Source organism: Narcine bancroftii, chromosome 4 (genome assembly GCF_036971445.1).
Source record: "Narcine bancroftii isolate sNarBan1 chromosome 4, sNarBan1.hap1, whole genome shotgun sequence".
Classification (NCBI taxonomy): domain Eukaryota; kingdom Metazoa; phylum Chordata; class Chondrichthyes; order Torpediniformes; family Narcinidae; genus Narcine; species Narcine bancroftii.
In genome coordinates, this window is record NC_091472.1 from 9,492,622 (window position 1) to 9,517,021 (window position 24,400).

General features: G+C 42.5%; 1 protein-coding gene across 1 annotated transcript in view; it reads right to left on the reverse strand.

The window, feature by feature from the left end:
- The window catches only part of LOC138760312 (NHS-like protein 1), a 251,143-nt gene that overhangs the window by 187,961 nt on the left and 38,782 nt on the right, over window positions 1-24,400 (reverse strand). The window lies entirely within an intron of this gene.

Below are 24,400 nucleotides of genomic sequence, written 5' to 3' on the forward strand. Positions count from 1 at the left end.
GATTCTGGAACTAAAATCAACTCAGCCGGTGGAGTAGCACCAGTAGGAGAAAAATCGTCAACCTTCGTCAAGGAACACTAAGTCATATTGCTCTGTGGTCCTAGACTAGTTGTACAGGTAAACCATGGAGAGCATTCTGACTGGTTGCATTATTTGTCTGGTACGGAGGTGCCAATGCACAGGACAGGAAAAGACTAGAGAGAGTTGTGAACTCAGCCAGTAACCATCATAGGTATTAGTCTCCACTCCGTTGAGAACATTTACAGGAGGTGGTGTGTTTAAGAAAGCAGGACCCCTCACCACCCAGGCCACGCCCTCTTCTCCTTGCTATCTCCAGGAAGGAGTTACAAGAGCCTGAAGACGAACACCAATGGCACAAAAACAGCCTGTCATCAGGTTTATGAATGGACAACGAACCACAGGCATGACATCACTTTCTCTTCTTTGTGCACTAATTTATTTATTTTTTAAAATGCAATTTATATCAATATTTGCATCTGTAATGCTGTTGCAAGCAATTAACTTTGTGGCATGTTCGTGACAATAAATTCTGATTCTATCCACCAGGAGGATTTCAGGGACAACTCTTTTATTCATGTTTTTGGCAACGGCAAAATAATCTGCATTTTGGTGTTTCTAAGGGAGGTGTAAGGACCCCTTCCATCCCATAGCCTATGGGTCACCCTGTTTAACCTTCCAGTCAGGGACCCTTGAGGCCATGGATTGCAGATGGTAGGTTTTTTTTTTACAAGCAGACTCTACAAATTGAAATTTATGGTTGTAAAACTAAAAACAGGGTTACCCATCCAGTATGGAGATTGCAACTGAAGGAGGAAACGGGAAAGCAGTTCAGTATTTTTCCCTTGTATAACTCAACATTGACTGTAGTCTCAGCTCAAAGGTGGAGCCTTCACCGAAGGAGAACAGGAGAGGCAACAACTACAATTCAGAGGGTCAGAGATCACGACGGATGGAGAGACAGGATCGCCCAAGCTGAATGTCAAAGCACATGAATGAAGGGATAAATGTTGGGGCAAAGCACAAGAGAGAACGAGCAGAAGCACGAGCTTGAAAGTGCATATGCCTGACTCAAGGACAGTTGTTACCAAACTATAGAACTGACCTCTCGTCAGAAAACTGGTGTTGCCCTTGCATATTTTTAAATGAACTTTTCTTCCGTCACACCACATTCTGCGCTATAGATCTACCCTGTCCTTTTGTGGAAGATCAAATTTTATTTTAACCAACGCATATTATTCACACCAACAAAGAAGCGTTACACACAGCATTCAAGACATTGACTTGGAGGGCCTAAAACCACAAAAGTGCTGGAAGAACTCAGCAGGTCATGCAGTGTCCATAGGAGATAAAGACATATGTCAAGTAGATATAGAACTAGAATAAGCTATCAGTACCAAAAAAATCACTTATATATCGTTACCTCCAAAGCCCTCTGCAAGATCTGCTGAGTTCCTCAAGCATTTTTGTGTTTCGACTGCAATCACAGCGTCTGCAGGCTTTCATGTTTCACCCCTCATGTGCATGAGGCCTTACAAAGAGCAGTGACGTCATGGACAAGACATTCCAGGAATCTTCAAAAATGCAGACAGGCGAAGGTGAGTCACGGAAAGAGATGGGACCAGAGGTTAACTCTGCAAACAGGGGTCAGGTGGCACAGCTGTACAGAAGCTCAAAACATTAGTGATTGATTTAATCCACAGACATTTTAATTAACTTTGTGAATGAACTCATGAAAGGATGCTTTGTCTCGATACAGTTCCACAAAACAAAGGTCTCAGATTCCAGAGAAAAGCACAGGAACAGGCCCTTCAGCCCAAGTGTCTGCACTGTACACAGTATAAGAGAGCTGGGCTTGCTTTTGATCACCTTTGAAGTCTAGTTACCTTTTTTCAACATGTATACCTGCACCAATGAAGCAATTAAACATACCTGAGTATGAACCCAAACATTATGTTGCCCTGAAATGGGAGAACTAGGTATAAAAAATGCTGTAATTTCAACATGGTCAAACCAAAATAATCAAATAAATTCTGGAATGTACACTTTAATCTCGTGAACTGTTTGATTACAAATTTAAAACTGTGGAGCACAGGGGCAGATAAAGGAAAAGGGTATATTTGTCCCAAACAATATAGAGGGTACTATAGATCAGAACAACATTGTGGGCCAAAGGGTTGTTTTGTGTTGTTTTGTTCCATGTTTATGCATCTACCTCTGGTCACCTCTCTGCAGGAAGGATGCGGATGCTAATAGAGAAGGTGCAGAGGAGATGTGCTGCATGGATTGGAGAGCATGCAGGTGGAGTGAACTTGGACTTGTCTCCTTGGAACGACAGAAGATGAGGGGTGACCTGATAGAGGAGCACAAGGTGATGAACGGCATTGATCGTGTGGATGGACAGAGGTTTTATCCTCTAACATGAGGGGACGTGGTTTTAAGGTGCTTGGGATTAAGTACACTGGGATGCAAAAGCCAGGTTTTTCCACATAGGGAGGAATGGGTGCGTGGAATGAGCTGCCGGCAATAGGGGTGAAGGCAGGTACAATAGGATCTTTGAAGAGACTATTAGATAGGTGCGTGGAACTGTGAAAAATGGACGGTTATGCAATAGGGATTTTATAGGCAGTTGGTTATTAAGTCAGCCCAACACTGTGAGCCACAAGGGCTATATTGTGCTGTAGATTTCTAAGCTTTATGTATCTGGAAGCCTCTTAAATGCTTCTATTGTGGTCCAGCGCTGTTTCATCTGGAAGTATATGCACAGTCAGATGATAATGCATGCATGTTTTCAAACTCATGCAAGACATAGGAGCAGAAATAGGCTATTCAGCCCCATCGAGTCGTCCCTGCCATTTAATCATGAGCTGATCCATTTTCCCATTCAGCCTCGCTGCTCAGCTTTCTCCACCCGTAACCTTTGATGCCCTGGCTAATCAAGAACCTATCAATCTCCCTCCAATCAACCTGTTCCCCAATGGGATGAGATGGGGGGGGGGGGTTGTAGTTATATGGGATGGATCTTTTAATAGAAAAACAAAAAGATCACAGATGCTAGGATCTTGAGAAGGCAAAGGAACTGAACAGGTCAACCACGGGCAGAAATGGTCAACGTTTCGGGTCGGGACCCTTTCTCAAGATTAAAGAGCAGGGGTGTCAGAGCTGGGGCTTTTTACTTTGGAGTGACAAAGGATGTGAGGTGACAAGATTATGAGGGGTTTGATAGAGCACCTTTTTCCTGGGTGACAATAAATACTAGAGGATATCTGTTTAAGGTGAGTGGAGGAAAGTTTAGGGGAGACATCAGAGATACTTTTATTTTTACACGAGAGTGCTGGGTGGCTGGAAATGCATTGTTGGGGGTGGTGGTGGAGGCTGGTACAACAGGAATATTCAAAACTCTCTTAAGACGGGTTCATGAAGGGGGAGCCACGTGATGGAGTAGTTGCCGGTCGGGGAACTCCAGCCCTCTCCAGAAAAGTAAAAAAAGATGGAGAAAAACCAAAGGCACAAACACAAAAACCAAAACAGAGTGAAAATAAAAGTGTAGAGAAAATGGCAGCGAAGAAAGAAAAGCCAAAAACAACGGGAAGAAGAAGGAAAGACATCGGAAGAAGAAGGTGAAGGCCTTACCTGTCTGAGGAGGCCCGCCGTGGAGAGAGAAGCCCGCTCCCTGAGGTCAGTCGAAGCCCCGAACTCGGGACTACAAAAATGGCTCACGGAACCAAACAAAAGTGCGCAACCGCGCATGCGCGATGTGCAAGACAAAAATAACACTGACGGGAAGGGGGACCAGCTGAGGAGTCGATCTCCACAGCTGAAATTGACAGCCACAACAAAGCAGCAAGAGGAAAACACAGAAAATAACAAGATCAAGAAAGAAGAGAGTAAAAAGAAATCAAAGAAACAACAGATGACCAACCCAGAGGAAGAAGACCAGCAGCAAGACACTTCTAATAAAAATAAGAAGACCAAAAATACCCAACAAAATAAAACAAACAAACCAACAAGAAAACCAGAAGAGACAGAGGGAAAGGATACAGATTTTGGAGTGGACTCAGAAGAAGAGGAAGAACACAGAGAAATGGAAGATGAAGGGAAGGGCAAGTACATGGATATATATTTTTTTAATATATGGAATCAGTAAAAGAATGCCAATCACAAGAATTCAGTGAAATAAAAAGAAGAATAAAAAGTGCAGAAGAAAAAGTGAATAGATTAGAGATGGTCATGACAGATATAGGAAAAAGAGTGGACAAGGTGGAAGAATGAGAAACAGCCGTAGAAATGGAAGTAGATGACTTAAAAAAGAAATTGGAAGAATCTGATAAAAAAGTTAAAGAAACACAGGAGCTGTTAGCTCAGAAGATAGATATAATGGAAAATTATAATAGAAGAAACAATATAAAGATAGTGGGCCTTAAGGAAGATGAAGAAGGCAAGAATATGAGAGAATTTATAAAAGAATGGATCCCCAGAGTCCAAGGAAGACCAGAATTACAGGAAGGAATGGAAATAGAAATGGCACACAGAACATTAGCCCCAAAACCACAACCACAACAAAAACCAAGATCCATTCTAGTAAAATTCCTAAGATATACAACAAGAGAAAATATATTGGAGAAGGCAATGAAAAAAGTAAAAGACAAAAAACCACTGGAATACAAGGGTCAAAAAAATTTTTTCTATCCAGATATAAGTTTTGAACAGTGGGCCTTAAGGAAGATGAAGAAGGCAAGAATATGAGAGAATTTATAAAAGAATGGATCCCCAGAGTCCAAGGAAGACCAGAATTACAGGAAGGAATGGAAATAGAAATGGCACACAGAACATTAGCCCCAAAACCACAACCACAACAAAAACCAAGATCCATTCTAGTAAAATTCCTAAGATATACAACAAGAGAAAATATATTGGAGAAGGCAATGAAAAAAATAAAAGACAAAAAACCACTGGAATACAAGGGTCAAAAAATTTTTTTCTATCCAGATATAAGTTTTGAACAGTGGGCCTTAAGGAAGATGAAGAAGGCAAGAATATGAGAGAATTTATAAAAGAATGGATCCCCAGAGTCCTAGGAAGACCAGAATTACAGGAAGGAATGGAAATAGAAATGGCACACAGAACATTAGCCCCAAAACCACAACCACAACAAAAACCAAGATCCATTCTAGTAAAATTCCTAAGATATACAACAAGAGAAAATATATTGGAGAAGGCAATGAAAAAAATAAAAGACAAAAAACCACTGGAATACAAGGGTCAAAAAATTTTTTTCTATCCAGATATAAGTTTTGAACTCCTGAAGAAGAGGAAGGAGTTTAATGCAGCAAAAACGACCCTATGGAAAAAAGGTTATAAATTTATGTTAAAATACCCAGCAGTACTTAAAATAGTTATTCCGGGTCAGCAAAACAGACTATTCTCGGATCCGGAAGAAGCACGAAAATTTGCAGAACAACTACAAAATAGACAGAGAGATGAAGAGATGTAACAAGAACAAAAATGACAACAAACTATATCTCAAAAAGAAGAATGAAGTATAAGTAAGAACTAAGAAGGGAAAGAAAGGAAGAAAGGAGGGAATTAAGAGAGTGACCTTTGTTATATATGAAGATTAAAATTTTTTCTGGGGGGGCTGGGTGGGGAAGAATTACAGTCACTGCAAAATCAGTTGATGCTTGCGAGTGAATTCGCAAATCCAAATGGAGAGGGGAGATGTGGTTGCCTGACAAGGGACAAAGGGCAACTCAGGAAGGGGAGGGGCTATTGGGGTTAAAGGAATTTTAGATATGAGAATAGTGGAAATATTTTATGTTTTAGAAACGTTGTCTTATAATGTGTTCAAAAAAAGAAAGCAGAAATGGATAAGAAGGGAAGGTGGTGATGAGGAAACAGAAAGGAAAGATAAACAAAGTATGAAATGGCTATGTTGAACTATATGACTTTAAATATTAATGGAATACATAACCAAATCAAAAGGAAGAAACTGTTAAATTAACTGAAAAAAGAAAAAATTGATATAGCATTCGTACAAAAACACATCGAACTGAAGTAAACACAAGAAATTAAAGAGAGATTGAATCGAACATGTAACAGCAGCATCATATAATTCAAAAGCCAGAGGAGTAGCTATATTAATCATTAAAAATGTACCAATCAAAATAGAAGAGGAAATAATAGATCCAGCAGGGAGATATGTAATGATAAAATGTCAGATATATTCAGAATTTTGGAATATACTCAATGTATATTCACCTAATGAAGAAGATCAAAAATTTATGCAAGATATCTTTTTGAAGATAGCAGACACTCAAGGGAACATACTAATAAGAGGGAATTTTAACCTTAATTTGGATTCAAACATGGATAAAACTGGAAAAAAAATTAACAGAAATAACAAAGTAACCAAATTTATAATTAAATCAATGCAAGAAATGCAACTTTTGGATATATGGAGGAAACAACACCCAAAGGAAAAGGAATATTCATATTATTCGGGCAGACATAAAACATCTATCAGCTCACATGAAAGAGAGAGTTAGGAAAACAGAATATAAAGCTAGACTATTATCGGACCACTCACCCCTGTTATTGACAATAGAGTTAGAGGACATCCCACCAAGAATGTATAGATGGAGATTAAACTCCATGCTACTTAAAAGGCAGGATTTTAGAGAATTCATTGAGCGACAAATTAAAATGTACTTTGAAATAAATACGGAATCAGTGAAAGATAAGTTTATACTATGGGACGCGATGAAAGCGTTCATCAGAGGGCAAATAATAAGTTATGTAACCAAGATGAAGAAGGACTACAATCAGGAAACAGAGCAGTTGGAAAGGGAAATAACAAATACAGAAAAAGAATTAGCAATAAAGGAAGATACAACTAAAAGAAGTGAATTGGCAGATAACAAAATAAAATATGAAACACTACAAACATATAAGGTGGAGAAGAACATAATGAAGACAAAACAGAAATATTATGAACTAGGGGAAAAAACGCACAAAATTCTAGCATGGCAGCTTAAGACAGAACAAGCTAAGAGAATGGTATTGGCATTAAGGAAAAAGGACAAGCAAATTACATATAATCCAACGGAGATCAATGAAAACTTCAGGGAATTCTAAGAGCAACTATATCAAACTGAAAACGAAGGGAAAGAAGATAAAATAGATGAATTTCTAACTAAAATCGAACTACCAAAATTACAAACAGAGGAGCAAAATAAATTAATAAAACCATTTGAAATAGAAGAATTACAGGGGATAATAAAAAAACTACCGAATAATAAAACACCAGGAGAGGATGGATTCCCAATAGAATTCTATAAAACATTTAAAGACTTATTAATCCCTCCCCTTCTGGAAGTAATCAACCAGATTGATAAAGCACAAAGCATACCAGATTCATGCAAAACAGCAATAATTACAGTAATACCAAAGACAGGGAAAGACCCACTTGGACCAGTGTCATATAGACCAATATCTTTACTTAACACAGATTATAAGATAATAGCTAAACTATTAGCAAACAGATTAGCCGACTATGTACCAAAAACAGTAAATCTAGACCAAACTGGATTATTAAAAAAAGACAAACAACAGACAATATCTGTAAATTTATTAACTTAATTCATGCAGTAAAAGGAAATAAAGCTCCAACAGTAGCGGTTGCTTTAGACGCAGAGAAGGCCTTTGACAGAGTAGAATGGAATTATTTATTCAAAGTACTACAAAAATTCAGCTTACCAGAGAAATATATTAATTGGATTAAAGCATTATATAAGGGGCCCTTGGCGAAAGTGACAGTAAATGGATATATATCAAAACAATTTAACTTAAGCAGATCAACAAGGCAGGAATGTTCACTATCTCCCTCACTGTTTGCGTTAGCTATAGAACCACTAGCAGAACTGATAAGAACAGAAAATAAAATAAAAGGGATAAAAATAAAAGAGAAGGAATATAAAATCAGTCTATTTGCAGATGACGTTATAATATACTTAACAGAACCAGAAATATCAATAAAAGAATTACATTGGAAATTGAAGGAATATGGAGAGGTGTCGGGGTACAAGATCAACGCAAATAAAAGTGAAGCAATGCCAATGAATAATGCAGATTTCTCAAAGTTTAAGAAAGAATCGCCATTTAGATGGCAAACACAAGCAATGCGATACCTAGGTATACAAATAAATAAAAACCTCGGCCATCTATATAAATTCAATTACCATCCATTAATGAAAAAATTACAAGACGACTTAGAGCATTGGAAAGACTTACCACTAACACTGATAGGAAGGATAAACTGTATTAAAATGAACATTTTCCCAAGGATACAATACCTATTTCAGTCATTACCAATACGCCTAACTGAGAAATTCTTCAAGGAGTTAAAGAAAATAGTAAGGAAAATTTTATGTAAAGGGGGGAAACCAAGGATACCACTAGATAAATTAACAGAATGGTACAAACAAGGAGGATTACAACTACCAAACTTTAAAAATTATTATAGAGCCGCACAATTAAGATACCTATCAGATTTTTATCAAACAAGGGAAAAACCCGATTGGACCAGATTAGAACTAGACAAAATAGGGGAGAAGATACCTGAACATATACTATATAAATGAGATGAAAAATTGGTCCAACGTTGGAATTCACCGGTATTGCATCATCTGCTCAACATTTAGAAGAAGATTCATGTAGAAAGGAATAAAACAAATTACCAACTACCAAAACTAATATTGACACAAAATCAGCTAATCCCTTTTGCAATAGATAACCTTTCCTTTAGACAATGGGAGAAAAAAGGGATCAAAAAAATAGAAAATTGTTTTTCGGGAAATAAATTATTATCCTTTGAACAAATGAAGGATAAATATAATATAACTCACGATACAATGTTTGCATACCACCAACTGAAAACCTACTTGAAGGACAAATTGGGAAACAGTCTGAGGTTACCAGAAGGAGGCAATTTTGAATATGTGATTACAGACATAATAATCAAAAAATTTGTAACAAACATGTACATCAAACTGCAAGAAAAGGAGAACGAGGAAACTAATGGTAAAACTCAACAAAAATGGGAACAAGATCTAAACATAAAGATAAAGAATGAAACATGGGAGAAGCTATGCTCCGGAACTATGAGAAATACAATAAACATGAGGTTACGCATGATACAATATAACTGGATACACAGGTTATACATCACACCTCAAAAGTTAAATAAATGGGACCCAACAGTATCTGTCAGATGTTTTCGATGTAAAAAGGAAACGGGAACAACAATTCATGCAATTTGGACATGTGAGAAAGTGAAAAAAATTTTGGGACGATCTAAACTAGATATTAAATAAAATCACAAAAAGCAATATACCAAAAAACCCAGAGATCTTCCTCCTAAGTAATATAAGAAACAAAGAATTTGGATTCAATTTGGATGGAGCACAAAAAAGATTTATTATGATAGACTTAGCTGTAGCAAAAAAATGTCTTATGTCAACCTGGAAATTAGAAGACAACTTGAGAATACAACAATGGTACATAGAAATGAATAAATGTATTCCATTAGAAAAAATAACATATAATTTAAGAATTAACATCACAATATTTGAACAAATATGGGAACCATACATGAAGCACAACGGAGACATCCTACCACAGACCTCCACCACCTAAAATGACAGAAGGAGAAGACAACGAAATGAACTGACTCAGTATAAAAAAGTAAAGGACAAACATTTCTGTTTATTTTTATTAAGTGACGACATTATTTAACGGGTTTAATGTATCTTATAGATTGAACTTTAAATAAATGGGGAAGGGGGTGAGGGAGGGAGGGAAGGGAGTGAGGGAGGGAGGGAAGGGAGGGGGAAAAAGGGGGAGAAAATGACACTGTATATATTTAAGAAGAAAAATGTCTGTATGTATCTTGGTCAATATGGTTTATAGTGTGAAAAATAAAAAATTTTTAAAAAAAAGACGGGTTCATGAATGAATGTAGAAAGGTGGGAGAGTCCAGGACAAGAGGGCACAACTTCAGGATTGAAGGCCATTTGCTTTGGTACAGAGGAATTTCTTCAGCCAGAGGGTGGAAAATCTTTAGAGTTTGTTGCCCCAGGCAGTTGTGGAGGCCAGATCATTGGGTGTATTTAAAGCAGAAATTAATGGACCTTTAATTAGCCAGGGCATCAAAGGATACGAGTGGGAAAATGGATCATCTCATGATTAAATGGCAGGGCAGACTCAATGGGCTGAATGGCCTATTTCTGTTCCTATATCTTATGGGTGAGTAGGAGAGAAGGATTACATTGCTGTGGAGTAGGATTACATGGGTTGGCATAACATTGTGGGCTGAAGGGCATTTATTGCACTGTAATGTGAAAAAGAGGGTTTAAGGCTGTCCAGGAGGAATATGATGTGTTGGTCCTCAGGTTTACATTTGGCCTCACCCTGACAATGACCGAGGCAGAGGACAGCCATAGAAGTGGTTGGGTGAGTTAAAAGGGTTGGCCACAGGAACCTGCGTAGGTGTTTGAAGAAGTGATCATCCAGTCTGTGTTTGTCGATGTAATATCACCTCCTTTTCCCTTTAGTCCGGATAGTAGTGCAAGGCTATTACAGCCCCAGCGACCTTGGTTCGAATCCGGCGATGTCTGTAAGGAGGTTGCGTGTTCTCCCCGTGTCTGCATAAGTTTCCCCCGAGTGCTCCCATCCACCAAAATCGTACGGGGATCGTAGGTTAATTGGGTTACATTTGGGAAACCTGGGCTCGTGGGCCAGTTACTGTGCTGTGCCCTGACCTGACCACTTCTCCCCGCTGATGCTGCCTGACCCACTGAGACCCTCCAGCAATACTGTTTGCTCTGCGTCTTTGAATACCTTGGCTGGTTTCCCAAGGCAGCAGCAAATGTCTCATCTTGTTCCCAAACATTCCGAATTATTCAATTGACAATTTAAATCCCCAAGTTACAGGATGGAATTTGGATTACCAGCTCAGCAATTTAACCATTACGGGTGCTCCTCAACTTATGATGGGGTTGCGTTCTGGCAGACCCACTATAAGTCGAAAAAAATCGTATGTTGGAATGGAATACCACACCTAAATCTTGAATATCTTTATTCTACATGGAGGAAAAAAAAACATTAACGTACACACAGCTGAAAGCACAGGAAGAATGTTTGAAGTATGTTGAATGATACTCTCGCAAGACGCTGCCATTACCCAGTATCACGAGAGCAGCGTACCGCACATCGCAAATGCGAGAACAGATCGGAATTCAAAATTGATTGTCCAGATTTGAACCTTCGTAACTTCCAAAAATCATAAGTTGGACCATCATAAGCACAGGAAAGACCTGTGTACTGGTCATCTTGCACTATTGCTAAGGTGACCACAGCAGCAGAGCGGCGAGAGGGTCAGCGATTGAAGTAACCATACAAGCTGTGGGCTGCAGGTGATTTGCGGTCGAAGGTGCCACACAGGCTAAAGGCTGCTGGAGATTGGCTCAAGGGAACCAGGTATCAGAACCGAGATTTGAAAAGGTGCTGAGGGCTGGAGGGCTCCCAAAAGAGCCAGGGGTGCTGAAGGTTTCCTGAGTGTGCCAATGGATCGAACAGGGGTCTGCGCGATTGCAGAGGCTGCGGGAGCGCTGGAGGCAAATCCGTGGACTCGGTGTCTCTGAAGGGACTCTCTTTCACTCTCTCTTTCTCTTATTGTTAGAGGTGCCGGACAATGCTCATGGCAACAGTTTGCCTTACAGCAGACCATATAACCATTTACGGAGCGGAAACAGGCCATGTCGGCCTTCAAAAGGAAATTTTGTGTAACATTACTTTTTTGTATTTTTACATGACAAGTAAAGGAATCCTGAAGCGAATTTACAAATGTGAAGGAGCTGCAGGAGGTGTGAGCCTGACCACACCATAGGTCCGCAGATTTGCCCTTTTGTCTTTGAGTATAGGGGCAGGTCAGACTGATGAAGATTAAAGGGATTATTTCAGGCAGCAGTCTTTCTCAGAAAATTCAGAATGATATCAACCAGTTCCATTGTGTGCACAACCCACAAGCCTTATTTAGTGCAAAGCCCGCCTGCAGTCTGTAAAATGAATGTGATCAAAGAAAATGTCTGCATTCAGAAGGTGCACTGTCCATTCATAAATACCAAATGCATTCATTCCCGCATTTCAATTCCCCATCCCGTTCCCTTGCTGTCATCTCTGTCCATGGACTGCCAGACCGGGACCACCCACAAATTGGAGGAAGAACACCTGTTACGAAACTAGAGGACCCCAAAACCCAGCCGCATCAGATAATCACCAAGACAAAAGGGTTACTTAAACAAAAGTTGTTTTCAATTATCTTTGAACATGAAAACAGAATTAAACTTAAACTTATCTCTAGTGACTTACTTAACCTCCCTCTAAATCTAAGCACATGTGTGTGTAATGTGTATATAAGTTTAGAAAAGTTCTTTGGTTCACAGTCCCATCTCACTGTTGCAGGGAATTCTTGTACTGTGCACAGAAGTTAGCATTAATACAGTTCACCAGGCTTTGGTGCCTAACAGGGTAATTGGTTACCCCTCAGGAGGGTTCTTGTTGGTTTTCAGAAGGCTTTTTCATGTGTGTTCTCTGCTAAGAATGTGCCTGAAGAAGCAGAAGCAGCCCTTTAAATTGCAGTTCAGGTGACAGCGTTGAAAGCGCAGCGCTGGCCACCTGAAAGGACAGCTGCGCCGGGATGAGCATCTGAGCGCATTCCGGCTTCTGTCCCTTGAGCTGTCAAATCAGGATGGCTGGCTGTCAGGTGGGACAGCCAGAGCGGGCTATCAGTGTGGGGACGTCCCCACACTGATCCCGCTGCCCACTCTCTCCCCACTCACGAAATCAGTCCCCACACTGTCGGGCGGCCGGCGAAGGCTATCCCCATATTTAGTGCAAAGCCCGCCTGCAGTCAGGAGTGGGGAGAAGGGGGCTGGAGCAGCCGGCGGGGGACGAGTCTGGAGCGGCCGGCAGGGAAGAAGGGGGCTGGCCGAAAAAATGCCAGTACCCGACTCGAGCGTCTCCTTCTCCCCCACCAGCCACTCCAGTCTCCTCCTCCACCGGCCACTCCAGCCTCCTTCTCCCCCCGCCGGCCGCTCCAGCCTCCTTCTCCCCTGCTGGCCACTCCAGCCCCGTGAGTGGGGAGACAGTGGAGCAGCCGGATCAGTGTGGGGACATCCCGCGCCAGCTGCCTAAAAGTGTGGGGACTGGGAGAGGAGCTGTCAGGCACTGGCCAGCTGACTGTCATCCGAATGCAGCCACTTTTAGGCTGCTGCATTCAAATGGCTGGGGAGGCCACTGTGCTGCGGGGATTATCCCTCTCGGATGAGGGTTACCAAGCTCGCCTTGCAGGCGTCTCCTGCACATTCACGTTGCCTTCCCACAGCCGCATTTTGCCAAAATATGTGGCTTTACAAGGGGGGCAATTGGCTACCTGTAAGTGCCTAGAGAGAGTTTTCTTGTTCCAGGATAGCCACTCCAGTGTCTTGCTGATGAAACTTGCCCCCATCAGGGTTCTCCAGATAAAGACCTCTTTCTTTCAAGTCACCACAGAGTTCCTTTCTGTTTCTCCTATTCCAAGGGAAACACCAGACTGCCAGTCCTCTCCTTTGACCAGGCCGTCTTCCAAAGCTTGCCAACTTGTCCCTCTGGAACCAAAGTCTCTGTATCCGCTTTCACGTGGCCAGAATATCTGACTGTAAAGCTGACTATTCTACCCCAATGCAGCTGTCGGGTGGCCGCCTAAAAGTTGAGAACCCGGCCAGGAAGAGCACTTACCTAACCCTCCTCCTGTAGGTATAATCTCCGGCTCTGAGAATCCACCGTTGCACCTGAAAGCAGCAGTGGGATTACAGGCACAGTCCATAGGAGCCGGTGTTCGCTCGGTCGTGGCTCTCCTTCAGCCGGCATGTTCAAGTGAAAAAAAGGCATCTTCTCCGCGGCCACCCAAACGTCCCAGCTGCACTACTCCCAGCCACGTCTGCCGGCGCATTACCTGCGTCCGAGCACCTGAAAGCGGCTTGTCTCTCCTCTCTCTCGCTCCCTCCCATTCTGAGAGCAAAGCTGTTCTGTCTCTGCCTGCAAAGATCGTATGCTCTTCCAGACAGCAAACTGTTTTTCAGAAAAAGCTGAGCTGTATGTTGCTACATTATTGCCTCTTGCAAATGAGAGTCCATCATGAGTCTCACTCTGCAAAACTCCTGCAAAAATTCTGCATTTTAAAGTGTTTGTGTGTGACCTGCTCCAACAAACCTTTCCCAATTTATCTCCCAAACACCTCTTTATACTCTGTCACACACCTGGGCATCCTCCAACCAGATGGTATTAATATCAACTTCTCCAGTTCCTGTTACCCACCCCTCCCCCCCACCCAATCTTTCCCAATGTCTCCTTTCTTCCAGCTGTCTCTCACCCCCTTTCGCTCCATTTCCCTTCCCCCATGTCTGCTTCCACAGAGCCCCAAATTAAAAACCTCCTCTTCCCCTTTCAATCCTTACTTGTGTCCCATCCATATCCAATTAACACCTTTTGCCTGTTACTATGGACTAATCCCCTCCCATCCTTTTAATTCAGGCACCTGCCTGCTTTTTACTCATACCTTAAAGAGCTCAAGCCTGAGATGTTCACCTCCAATGGATGCTGCAACACCTCCAGCATTTCTGTGCCCACTCTTCCCCTATCCCCCCAATTTAGAACATAGATAACTGGTTGTCTACCCTATCTTACATTATCTTTTAGGCCTCTAATAAGTCATATCTTACCCTTCTTCGCTCCAAAGAGAAAAGCCCTATCTCTGCTAACCTTCCCTCACAAGACATCAGTCCTACTTGAATAGGAGGACTTACATATTTCTGGCTCCACTTCAATATTATACAGCAGATATGAATCCAAGTGTTGAAACCATGCAGGCTCACACCAACAGGAAGTATGTGAACACAAATCCCAGCCTGAATTACAGTGCCAACCCATTCCTCTGCTTATCTTTGAGCATGAATTAACCATTGTTAGCGGTTTTTAAAAATTTACACAAACTCAAATCCAGCCAATTCATTCTTGTCTGAGCACTTCAAGTAATTACTTTTAACCAGAAACCTTTTGGAGAATGAACCTCCTAAGTTTTTTTTAAATTAAGGATTTGATGACTTCTTGAGTCAAACCTGTACATTTCCTTTGAAGGGATGAGATTGGAATTATGTGGTTTAATTAAATCTCTCTTATTTTTCTAACAATCCTGCCCTTCAAACTCTTGAAAGACCCATTTGCTTCTTGAAGACAGAATTGCCTTTGGAGAAGGTTTTCATACAGGCTGCCAGTTCTGTTCTCTACTGTCCCAGAGCAGCGCAGCTAATGACTTGTCAATCAACAGCGTTGATTTAAAAATGTGTGTGTGTGTGTGTGTGTGTGTGTGTGTGTGTGTGTGTGTGTGTGTGTTTAAATCTAAATATTTTTTTCAAATTTAAAAAATTTAATTTAATGACAAAAGTCGTTAAGTTTGGGTTCTCGAGTATGTGAATTCACCACAAAAATTGTTTAGTGCAATTCATACGAGTTGTGAGCAATCAATTTTAAGGCTTATTGTGTACAAACGCTGGCCTCACCATGCTTCAAGAAATCCAAAGATGTCCCCCCTCACCAATGATGCCCACATTATATGCTTAAATAAAACCAAGGCCCACTCAAGCCATCAATTAACCCATTCTCCCTCTCGCTCTCTCTCTCTCTCTGCAACCATTAGAGACTCTATGTCAATTAAACAGGAAAATCTGCAGATGATGGGGTCAAGTGTAGTGCACAAACGCACTGGAGAGACTCAGCAGGTCACGCAGCGACCAGAGGAAGTAAAGGGTAACCAACGTTTCAGGCCTGACCATCTACCCTCCCACCTGCATCCACCTATTACCTGTTGGTCTGCAGTAAAACACGAAAATCTGCAGGCACCGTGATGGAAGTAAAAACACAAACCCAGAGAAACTCAGCAGGTCAAGCAGTGTCTTTTATGCAGCAAATACTAAAATATGTAGCCGACATTACAGGCTTGAGCCCTTCATCAAGGTATGGAAAAATGTTGGACTCAGCTGGCATTCAAACGAAAGTGGGGGGGGGGGGGGGGGGTCGCAAAGGCAAGAGGTGATAGATGGAGAAGGGAGGGAGGGGACAGCAGCAATCAAGGGAAGGAGGGTTGGCTGGGTGAATAGAGAGAGAAGGGAGGAGAACTGGAAAGAGGAAGGGAAGGGGATGGAGGAAGAGGAGAGCAGGTTCGCAGAAACCGGAAAAGTTGATGTTAATGCCATCCGGCTGTAGAGTGGCCAGATGGAAAATCAGGTGTTGTTCCTCCAATTTGCGGGTGATCCAGTACAAGGCCACGGACAGACATGAGAGTGTGATACAGAACTGAAATGGTTGGCTACTGGAAGATCTGTCACTGGTGCGGACGGAGCGAAGGGGCTCAGTGAAGTGATCTCCCAATCTGCGTCCAGTCTCTCTGATGTAGATTTCTGAACAAAAGAGTTGGTGGGTTAGGGAGGAGTGGGGAATTTCTGTTAGCCTATGCTCCTTCTTCTTCCACCCCCCCACCAACTTTTATCTGGGTGCCTACCTGATTTTCAGCACTTCTGATGAAAGGACCAGGCCCGAAACATTGGCTAACCTTTACTTCCTCTGGATGCTGCGTGAGACCTGTTGAGTTTCTCCAGCACGTGTGGGTATGGCACAGATTTTATGGCAACTTCCACAGTGAACACTTCATTCTACGAGTAGTATTGGCCTTTCAGAGCAAGAACATTGTTATAAATGTTGCACAATGCCCATTGGTTTTTTTTCCCCCCTGCAGCCTGGTTTGACGCCAGATTTTTATATTCCCTGCCAATGCAAACAAGAAAGCATGTCCCAGAATTTTCTGTTTTCAGTTACAGACTTGCAGCACTTTTTTTTTGGTTTCCATTTATATTCTCTCCTAACACTAGTTGGCAGAATCACTGACTGCAGAGCATAAAGCGCGGTGGGATGACTTTGTGGACCAAAGTGAAATACTGTGGGCTTCCAAATCAGGGAGAAAACATTGGAACATCCTCAGCAGGTCACCTCACCACCCGAGCAGTAAGAAACATTTCTAGTAGTTGGATTTTCACCAGATGGGTCACCTTACAGCTGGAGAAAGAAGACCGCTGGTGCTGGAATCTGGAGAAAATCCACAATCTCCTGGAGATTGTCAGCAGGCCAAGGAGCTTTGGTGGGAGATACATTTAGAGATGAAACCCAACAGCAAGGTTTTAAGGTGGTTTTACAACATTACACAGATCTGTTCATTCACAAGCCTATAATCGCAATGACTCAGGGAACTTGAGAGCGGTCTTTTCATTATCCGCAGAAATATTCCAAAACATTCCATAACACGTGCGGTGGTGTAGAACAGCATTTCCCAACTGGGGTGTGGCGTGGCCTTGTTTTTGGTGGACCGCATCGAAGGTTATGGTGACAACGTGCGGACGTAAAACAAGGTGGCAAAGTTGATGAAGAAATATCTCCAAAAACTTTGGGGTGGCACAGTTAGCGCAACGCTGTTACAGCGCCAGGGACTTGGATTTAAAAATCAGGCACTGCCTGTAAGGAGTTTGTACTTCCTCCCTGTGTCTCCATGCATTTCCTCCAGGTGCTCCAGTTTCCTCCCACCCTCCAAACAACGCACAGGGTCTGTAGGTTAATTGGGTGTATTGTGACAGAGTATAGAGATATGTCTTTGGGAGATAAATTGGGAAAGGTTTGTTAGAGTCGGTCACATACAAACACTTTAAAACAGGCCTTATTTAAAATACTGGAGCTCGGCCCCATGCTAGACATGTCGGGGCCAATGGTCTTTGCAAGAGCTTTGGAGAGTGCCCAAGAGACTTCACTAATGGATTTACAAAAAGGCAACAGATGAAAGATCTTGTTGGACCCGCCTTCTATCTGGAGGAGAGCTTGCTGTTCTAAGAGAGTCATGTGGTTTTGCAAGCAGAGAGCGTCAAACAATCTTTCTCTCTAAGAGTGAGGGAGAGAGAGATCATTCTACAGTGTTACAGCCAGTAACAGCAACTGGGACTGGAACAGGACAGGCTGACAAGCTTGTGGAAAGCCCCATTTGGAAGACGGGATTGAAAGTGCCTGATCAAAGCCCATGTGGTTCATGCAAGAGGAGAGGACTGGCTGCCTAATGTTTCACTTGGAATAAGAGAATCAAAAAGGCATTCTGTGGTGACCTGAAAGAAAGAGGTTATCATCTGGAGAACCCTGAGGGGGCAAATTTCATCAGCGACACTGAAGTGGCTGATTAAAATGGAATCAGTTGTGGATGTCCTGGAACAACAAATCTCTCTCTGAAAACCAACAAGAACATTTCTGAGCACCAACCATTTACCTTTCAAGCTCCGAAGCCTGGTGAACTTCATAAATGTTAAATTCTGTGCACAGAATAAGAATGGCCTGCAACCAGTGAACTTGGAGGAATGAGAAGTGAGATTGGACTGTGAACCAAAGAACTTTTCTGAATATTGTTCGTTATATACATTAATGATCTAGATGATGGGGTGGTGAATTGGATTAGTAAATATGCAGACGATACTAAGATAGGTAGAATAGTGGATAATGAAGAAGGTTTTCAAGGATTGCAGAGGGATTTGGGCTGCTTAGAAAAGTGGGCTGAAAAATGGCAGATGGAATTTAATGCTGATAAGTGTGAGGTGCTTCATTTTGGTAAGAAGAATCAGAACAGGACATACGTGGTAAATGGGAGAGCATTGAGGAATACAGAAGAGCAGAAAGATTTAGGAGTAACGGTACATCGTTCCCTGAAGGTAGAAACTCACGTGAATAGGGTGGTGAAGAAGGCTTTTAGTATGCTGGCCTTTATCAATCATTGCATGGAATATAGGAGTTGGGAGGTGATGTTGAGATTGTATAAGACGTTGGTGCGGCCTCATTTGGAGTTCTGTGTGCAGTTCTGGTCGCCTAATTATAGGAAGGATATAAACAGAGTAGAGAGAGTGCAGAGAAGGTTTACCAGAATGTTACCTGGGTTTAAGCATCTAGAGTATAGGGAGAGATTGGACAGATTAGGTCTTTATTCTTTGGAGCGTAGAAGGTTGAGAGGGGATTTGATAGAGGTATTTAAGATTATGAAAGGGATAGACAGATTGGATGTGGATAGACTATTTCCGTTAAGAGGAGGAAAGATTAAAACAAGAGGACATGAGTTAAGAATTAAGGGGCAGAGGTTTAGAGGTAACATGAGGGGGAACTTCTTTACTCAGAGAGTGGTAGCCGTGTGGAATGAGCTTCTGGGAGAAATAGTGGCAGCGGAGTCAATTGTATTATTTAAGAAAAGGTTGGACAGGTATATGGATGAGAAGAAGATGGAGGGTTATGGGCATTGTGCAGGGAGGTGGGACTAGAAAGGGGTGTTTGGTTCTGTGTGGACTAGAAGGGCCTAATGGCCTGTTTCCGTGCTGTAAATTGTTAGTTATGTTATGTTAACTTACACAAATATTACACACACATGTGCTTAGAATTAAGTTAGGTTAGTGAAGTTAATAGAGATAAGTTAAAGTTTGATTCTGTTTTCATGTTTAAAGATAATTAAAAGTAATTCTTGATTAAGTAACCATTTCTCTTGGTGAATATCTATTGCTGCTCGGTTTTGAGGTCCTTTGGGCTTGTAACAGTATTTATAGGCAGCATGGGGCTTTGTGGGCCTGTTACTGTGCTATATGTCAAAATATTTTTTTAAATTTTTTTCCTGGTGCTCCTAAGAGCACCAGGAAGTGGCCTGAGCTGACCAGTTTCCCCTTCCCCTCGCACCTCCACCGGGAGTCCGTGGCTTGCTTTATTTAGGAGGTCCGCAAATAAGTGAAAGATGGCTAGTGGGAGAATAAAAAAAGGTCGAGAAAGGGTGCTGCAGAATGTTCTGACTGGACACGAGGAAATTGTACAAGGCAGCACAATTTTGACATTCAAAAAAAATTTGGAGGGAAGCACAAAAGTCCGCAGGCGCTGTGATTATAGCAAAACAAAACAAAAATGCCTGAGGAACTCAGCCAATCGGTCTCTCAGCGTCCAAAGGAGTTAGATTTTTCACCGACGTTTCAGGCCTGAGCCCTTCTTCAAGGAATAGTGAAAGGCAGGCAGGAGCCTGAAATAAAAAGGCTGGAGGAAGAAAGGACGCGGGGAGGAGCACAGGCCAAGAGACAAGTTCGAGAAGGCTGGGAGGACAGGAGAGGAAGGGTGAAGAATTGATCGGGGAGAGGGTGGCTCTGTGAATGCAGAGCTCAGATTTGTTGTCAGAGTACATATATATATATATTTCTATCTACACACACACAAAACCATACAACAATTCCAGTACGAAAACACACAGCATCTATGGCATGGGGATTGTTTAAGGTGATATGTGAGCGGAAATAAAATGTTTGAAAACCACTGTCTTAAACTAATTTACTTCCCTTGAGTCTATTTGAAAAATTGAGGGGAGTTGCCCTGCGTTCTGCCAAATAGGAGATAATGATGCAAGTAAAACAGAGGGTTGTGAGTGTGAGGTTGGGAAGGATTAGATTGTTGAGGAGTAGGTTTCCATAGGTCAGCCCAACACTGTGGGCTGAAGGGTCTGCAATGTGCTGGAATGTTCCACGTTCAAATCCAGGCCAATGTGACTAGTCCAGAATGGCAACTTGGTCAGCATGGACCAGTTGGGCTGAAGGGCCTGTTCCATGATCTAGGCTCTATAATATCATACACAAACACGCTGGAGAAACTCAGCAGGTCACACAGCGTCCACAGGAAGCAAAAGGCATTGTGGGCCTGAGCCCTTCGTTGGGAATGTGGAAGAACAGCTGACGAGAAAGGTGGGGGGGGGAAGAGGAGAGGAGGGAGGAAGAGGCCAACAGGGAAAAGGTAGGTACAGATGAGAGAAGAGAAAGAGCTGAGAAGTGATCGTGGGGAGGGCAGAGAGTTAAGATGTGTAGCTCTGACAAAAGGAAGGGAACAAGGTGAGGAGAAAGAAGGATGAAGCAAAGAGGGAGACTGAGGGATGGGGTTAACAGAAATTGGAGGTCAATGTAAAGCCGTCTGGGACAGAATACAAGGTGTTGTTCCTCCAGTTTGTGGGTGGCCTCAGCTTGGCAGTGCACGAGGCCACAGACAGACTGGTCTTTGTGGGAATGGTGTGTGGAATTAAATTGGTTGGCCACTGGGAGGTCTTTGCTGCATCCAGTTCCCTGGTGTATTCTTTCTTGGTTCTCTACCTGAGCCCTCTGCCCTCTCCCCCATCACTTCCCAGCTTTTTTTTTTGTCTCTTCAAGTTTCACAGCACTATCCACCCATGACGTCTTACCTGTCAGCCTGTGCTTATCCCCGCTCCCCCTCCTAAATGCCCCCACCTTTTTTATTCAGGCATCTGCTGGACTTTCAGCATTCTTATGGGCTTGACTTCTTATGGGCTCTACGTGACCTGCTGAGTTTCTCCAGTGTGTTTTGTACTGTATTAGTCAAGTCTAAGTTTATTATCAGCCCTTTGTTCAACAACCTGACAAAACAGCGTCCTCCGGTCCTCAGTGCAAACCACACAGGCACACAACCAGACACAGCACATATACCAATAAACCATACACATGCAGGACAAGTATTCATATATACAACTCAATAAATATTTGTTTCACGAGTATGAGAATCTTGGATAGTGAGTGTGAGCAGTTCCTTTGGTCGTTCAACATTAAACCCCAGCATCTGCATGGTGACATCCAACATCAGAACAGAAGCAGCAAAGCAACAATGGCTGGGAAGATGGACCAAAGGTTTCTCGCCGCGGCTAGATCACAGCCCTAATGAAATTCAGGGTAAACGAGCCTCAAATTGTCATCACGGGTGGACGAGTGGGATGATTTCGCGGATAAATGATGTGTAGGGGAGAATAAAATGGGTTAGACCAGTGGTTTTCAAACCTTTTTCTTTCCACTCACATAGCATCTTATATTATCCCTATGCCATTAGGAAGGGATTATTTATGATGGTATATGAGTGGGAATAAAAAGGTTTGAAAACCACTTTTTTTAATCGTCCCTAATTGACTCGTTATGTCCACAATAGGGTCACTAGTTAAGTGAACTCCAAGCAACTTGGTGCTCTCCACTCTCCCCACCTCAGAGATATTGATGTGTGGTGGAGGATCCTCTGATCATCTCCCTTCATCTTGTCCTCGTTGAGAGTTTATTACTCTCACACTATACCATATGTACAAACGTATTTTCCATGTGGTAATTTTACCCACGTCTACCACTTCCTCTGGCAATTCATTCCATTCACCCACCGTCCTCCAGACGTTACTCCCATACAAACATATGCAGGACCAGGATTCATATATACAAATAAATTTTTTTAAAAATTCATGAATCTGAGAACCTCAGATGGTGAGCGCGAGCCGTTCCTTTGGTCGTTCCTCATTCTCACTGCCCATGGGAAGAAGCTGTTCCTCAGCCTGGTGGGGCTGGCTCTGATCCTCCTGGATCTTTTCCCCGACGGGAGCAGCTGAAAGATGCTGTGTAAGGAGTGGAAGGGGTCCTCAATGACTTTGCACCCCCTCTTCAGATAATGATCCTGGTGGCTCACGTCAATCGTGGGGAAGGAGACTCCAGTGGTTGATATAATGGTGGTCGGTTGTCTTACCCGCCTCAGTCTTCTCAGGAAGTGCAGTTGCGCCTTCCTGACAAGTGAGGAGATGTTAAGTATCCACGATAGGTCACTAGTCAGGTGAACTCCATGGAACTTGGTGCTCTCCATTCTCCCCACCACAGAGTTGTTAACCTTTTTAAAGTAACTTCGATGTTGTTGTCTGCAGAGTTTTATGAATGAGTTCAGATGTATTTGCAGTTTTTTTTGCTGGAAGTGGTCAGTTATTTTTAGCACAACTTGAGCTTTGTTGGGGAAAGCACAGAAACTCCTTTGCTTGCCCTTTCGCCTCGCTGCCGGTGAGGTATATGTTTGCAATCTGCACCTGAGCCTGCTCTGTACACAGTCTGCATTCCATTCTCAGCGACAATTCTGTTGCTTGTCGATCATTCTCAGGGAAGGCCGTAACATCTAGTCTTTCGTACTGCAGCGTGTGTGAATGTGGCTGATGCTGTTTCCAAAGTTCCTTGCAGATGGGGGACAGAGCTGTGGGGGAGGCTGCCATATTAATGACTGCCCATTTCAACTCCCTGCCACATCCCAACACATCTGTCCATGGTCTCATGCACTGCCCAACTGAGACAACTGCCTGTGGCAACAAATTCCACAGATTCACCAAAGTCTGGCAAAAGAAATTCCTCCGCATCTTTGTTCTAAGTGGACACCCTTCAATCTTGAAGTTGTGTCCTCCTCTCCGCTACTCTCCCACCACAGGAAACAACCTTTCTATGTCTACTCTATCCATGCTAGGCCTCATCTTCTACACCACTGGTTCTCTACCTTTTTCTTCCCACTAACATTGCACTAAGTATTCCCTATGCAATTGGTGCTCTGTGATCAGTAAGGGATTGCTTAAGGGAGGATGTGGGTGGAAAATAAAAAGTTTGAAAACCACCGTTTTAATTGTACCTAATTGACTTGTTATGTGACGGTTTCAGAACTCCAAAGGAAATGGGCCAACGACAATTTTTCTCAAGCAAAATATTTCAGTAACAATTGAGTCTAGATCAGTGATTCTCAACCTTCCCTTCTCACCCACATCCCACCTTAAGTAATCCCTTACAAATCACAGAGCACCGAGGGCATAGGGATCACTGTTCTACACCTTGCCCATTTAAGCCATTTCATATTCTTCTTTTACGGCTGTTGAATCTGACTCCACCACTTCCTCCCACAGTGCGTTCCAGATATCAACCACTCTCGGGGTGAAAAATGTACCTGTTAGATCCTCCACAAGATGTCCTCCAATTAATAGAGCGATAGCTCTAATAGAAGCACGATACACAATAGATTATTCTGTTCTGCCTCTCAGAGAAATCCCCTCACCTTTTTTTCCAGGGCCTCGTCTGTTTTTGCTTATACCCGATGAAGGGTCCCAGCCCAAAACATTTAAACCTAAAATTTTTTATATTTTAAATTTAGACAGACAGCATGGTAACAGACCCTTCCGGCCCAGAAGCCTGTACTGCCCAAATACAGCCAGTTAACCTCCAACCCCCATAGGTTTTGAATGGCGGGAGGAAACTGGAGCATTCAAAGGAAGCCCATGTAGGCACGGTGAGACTGTTCAAACTCCTGATACACTGTCAGATTCAAACCCAGGTCACTGATGAGGCAACAGCATTAGGCCAACTGC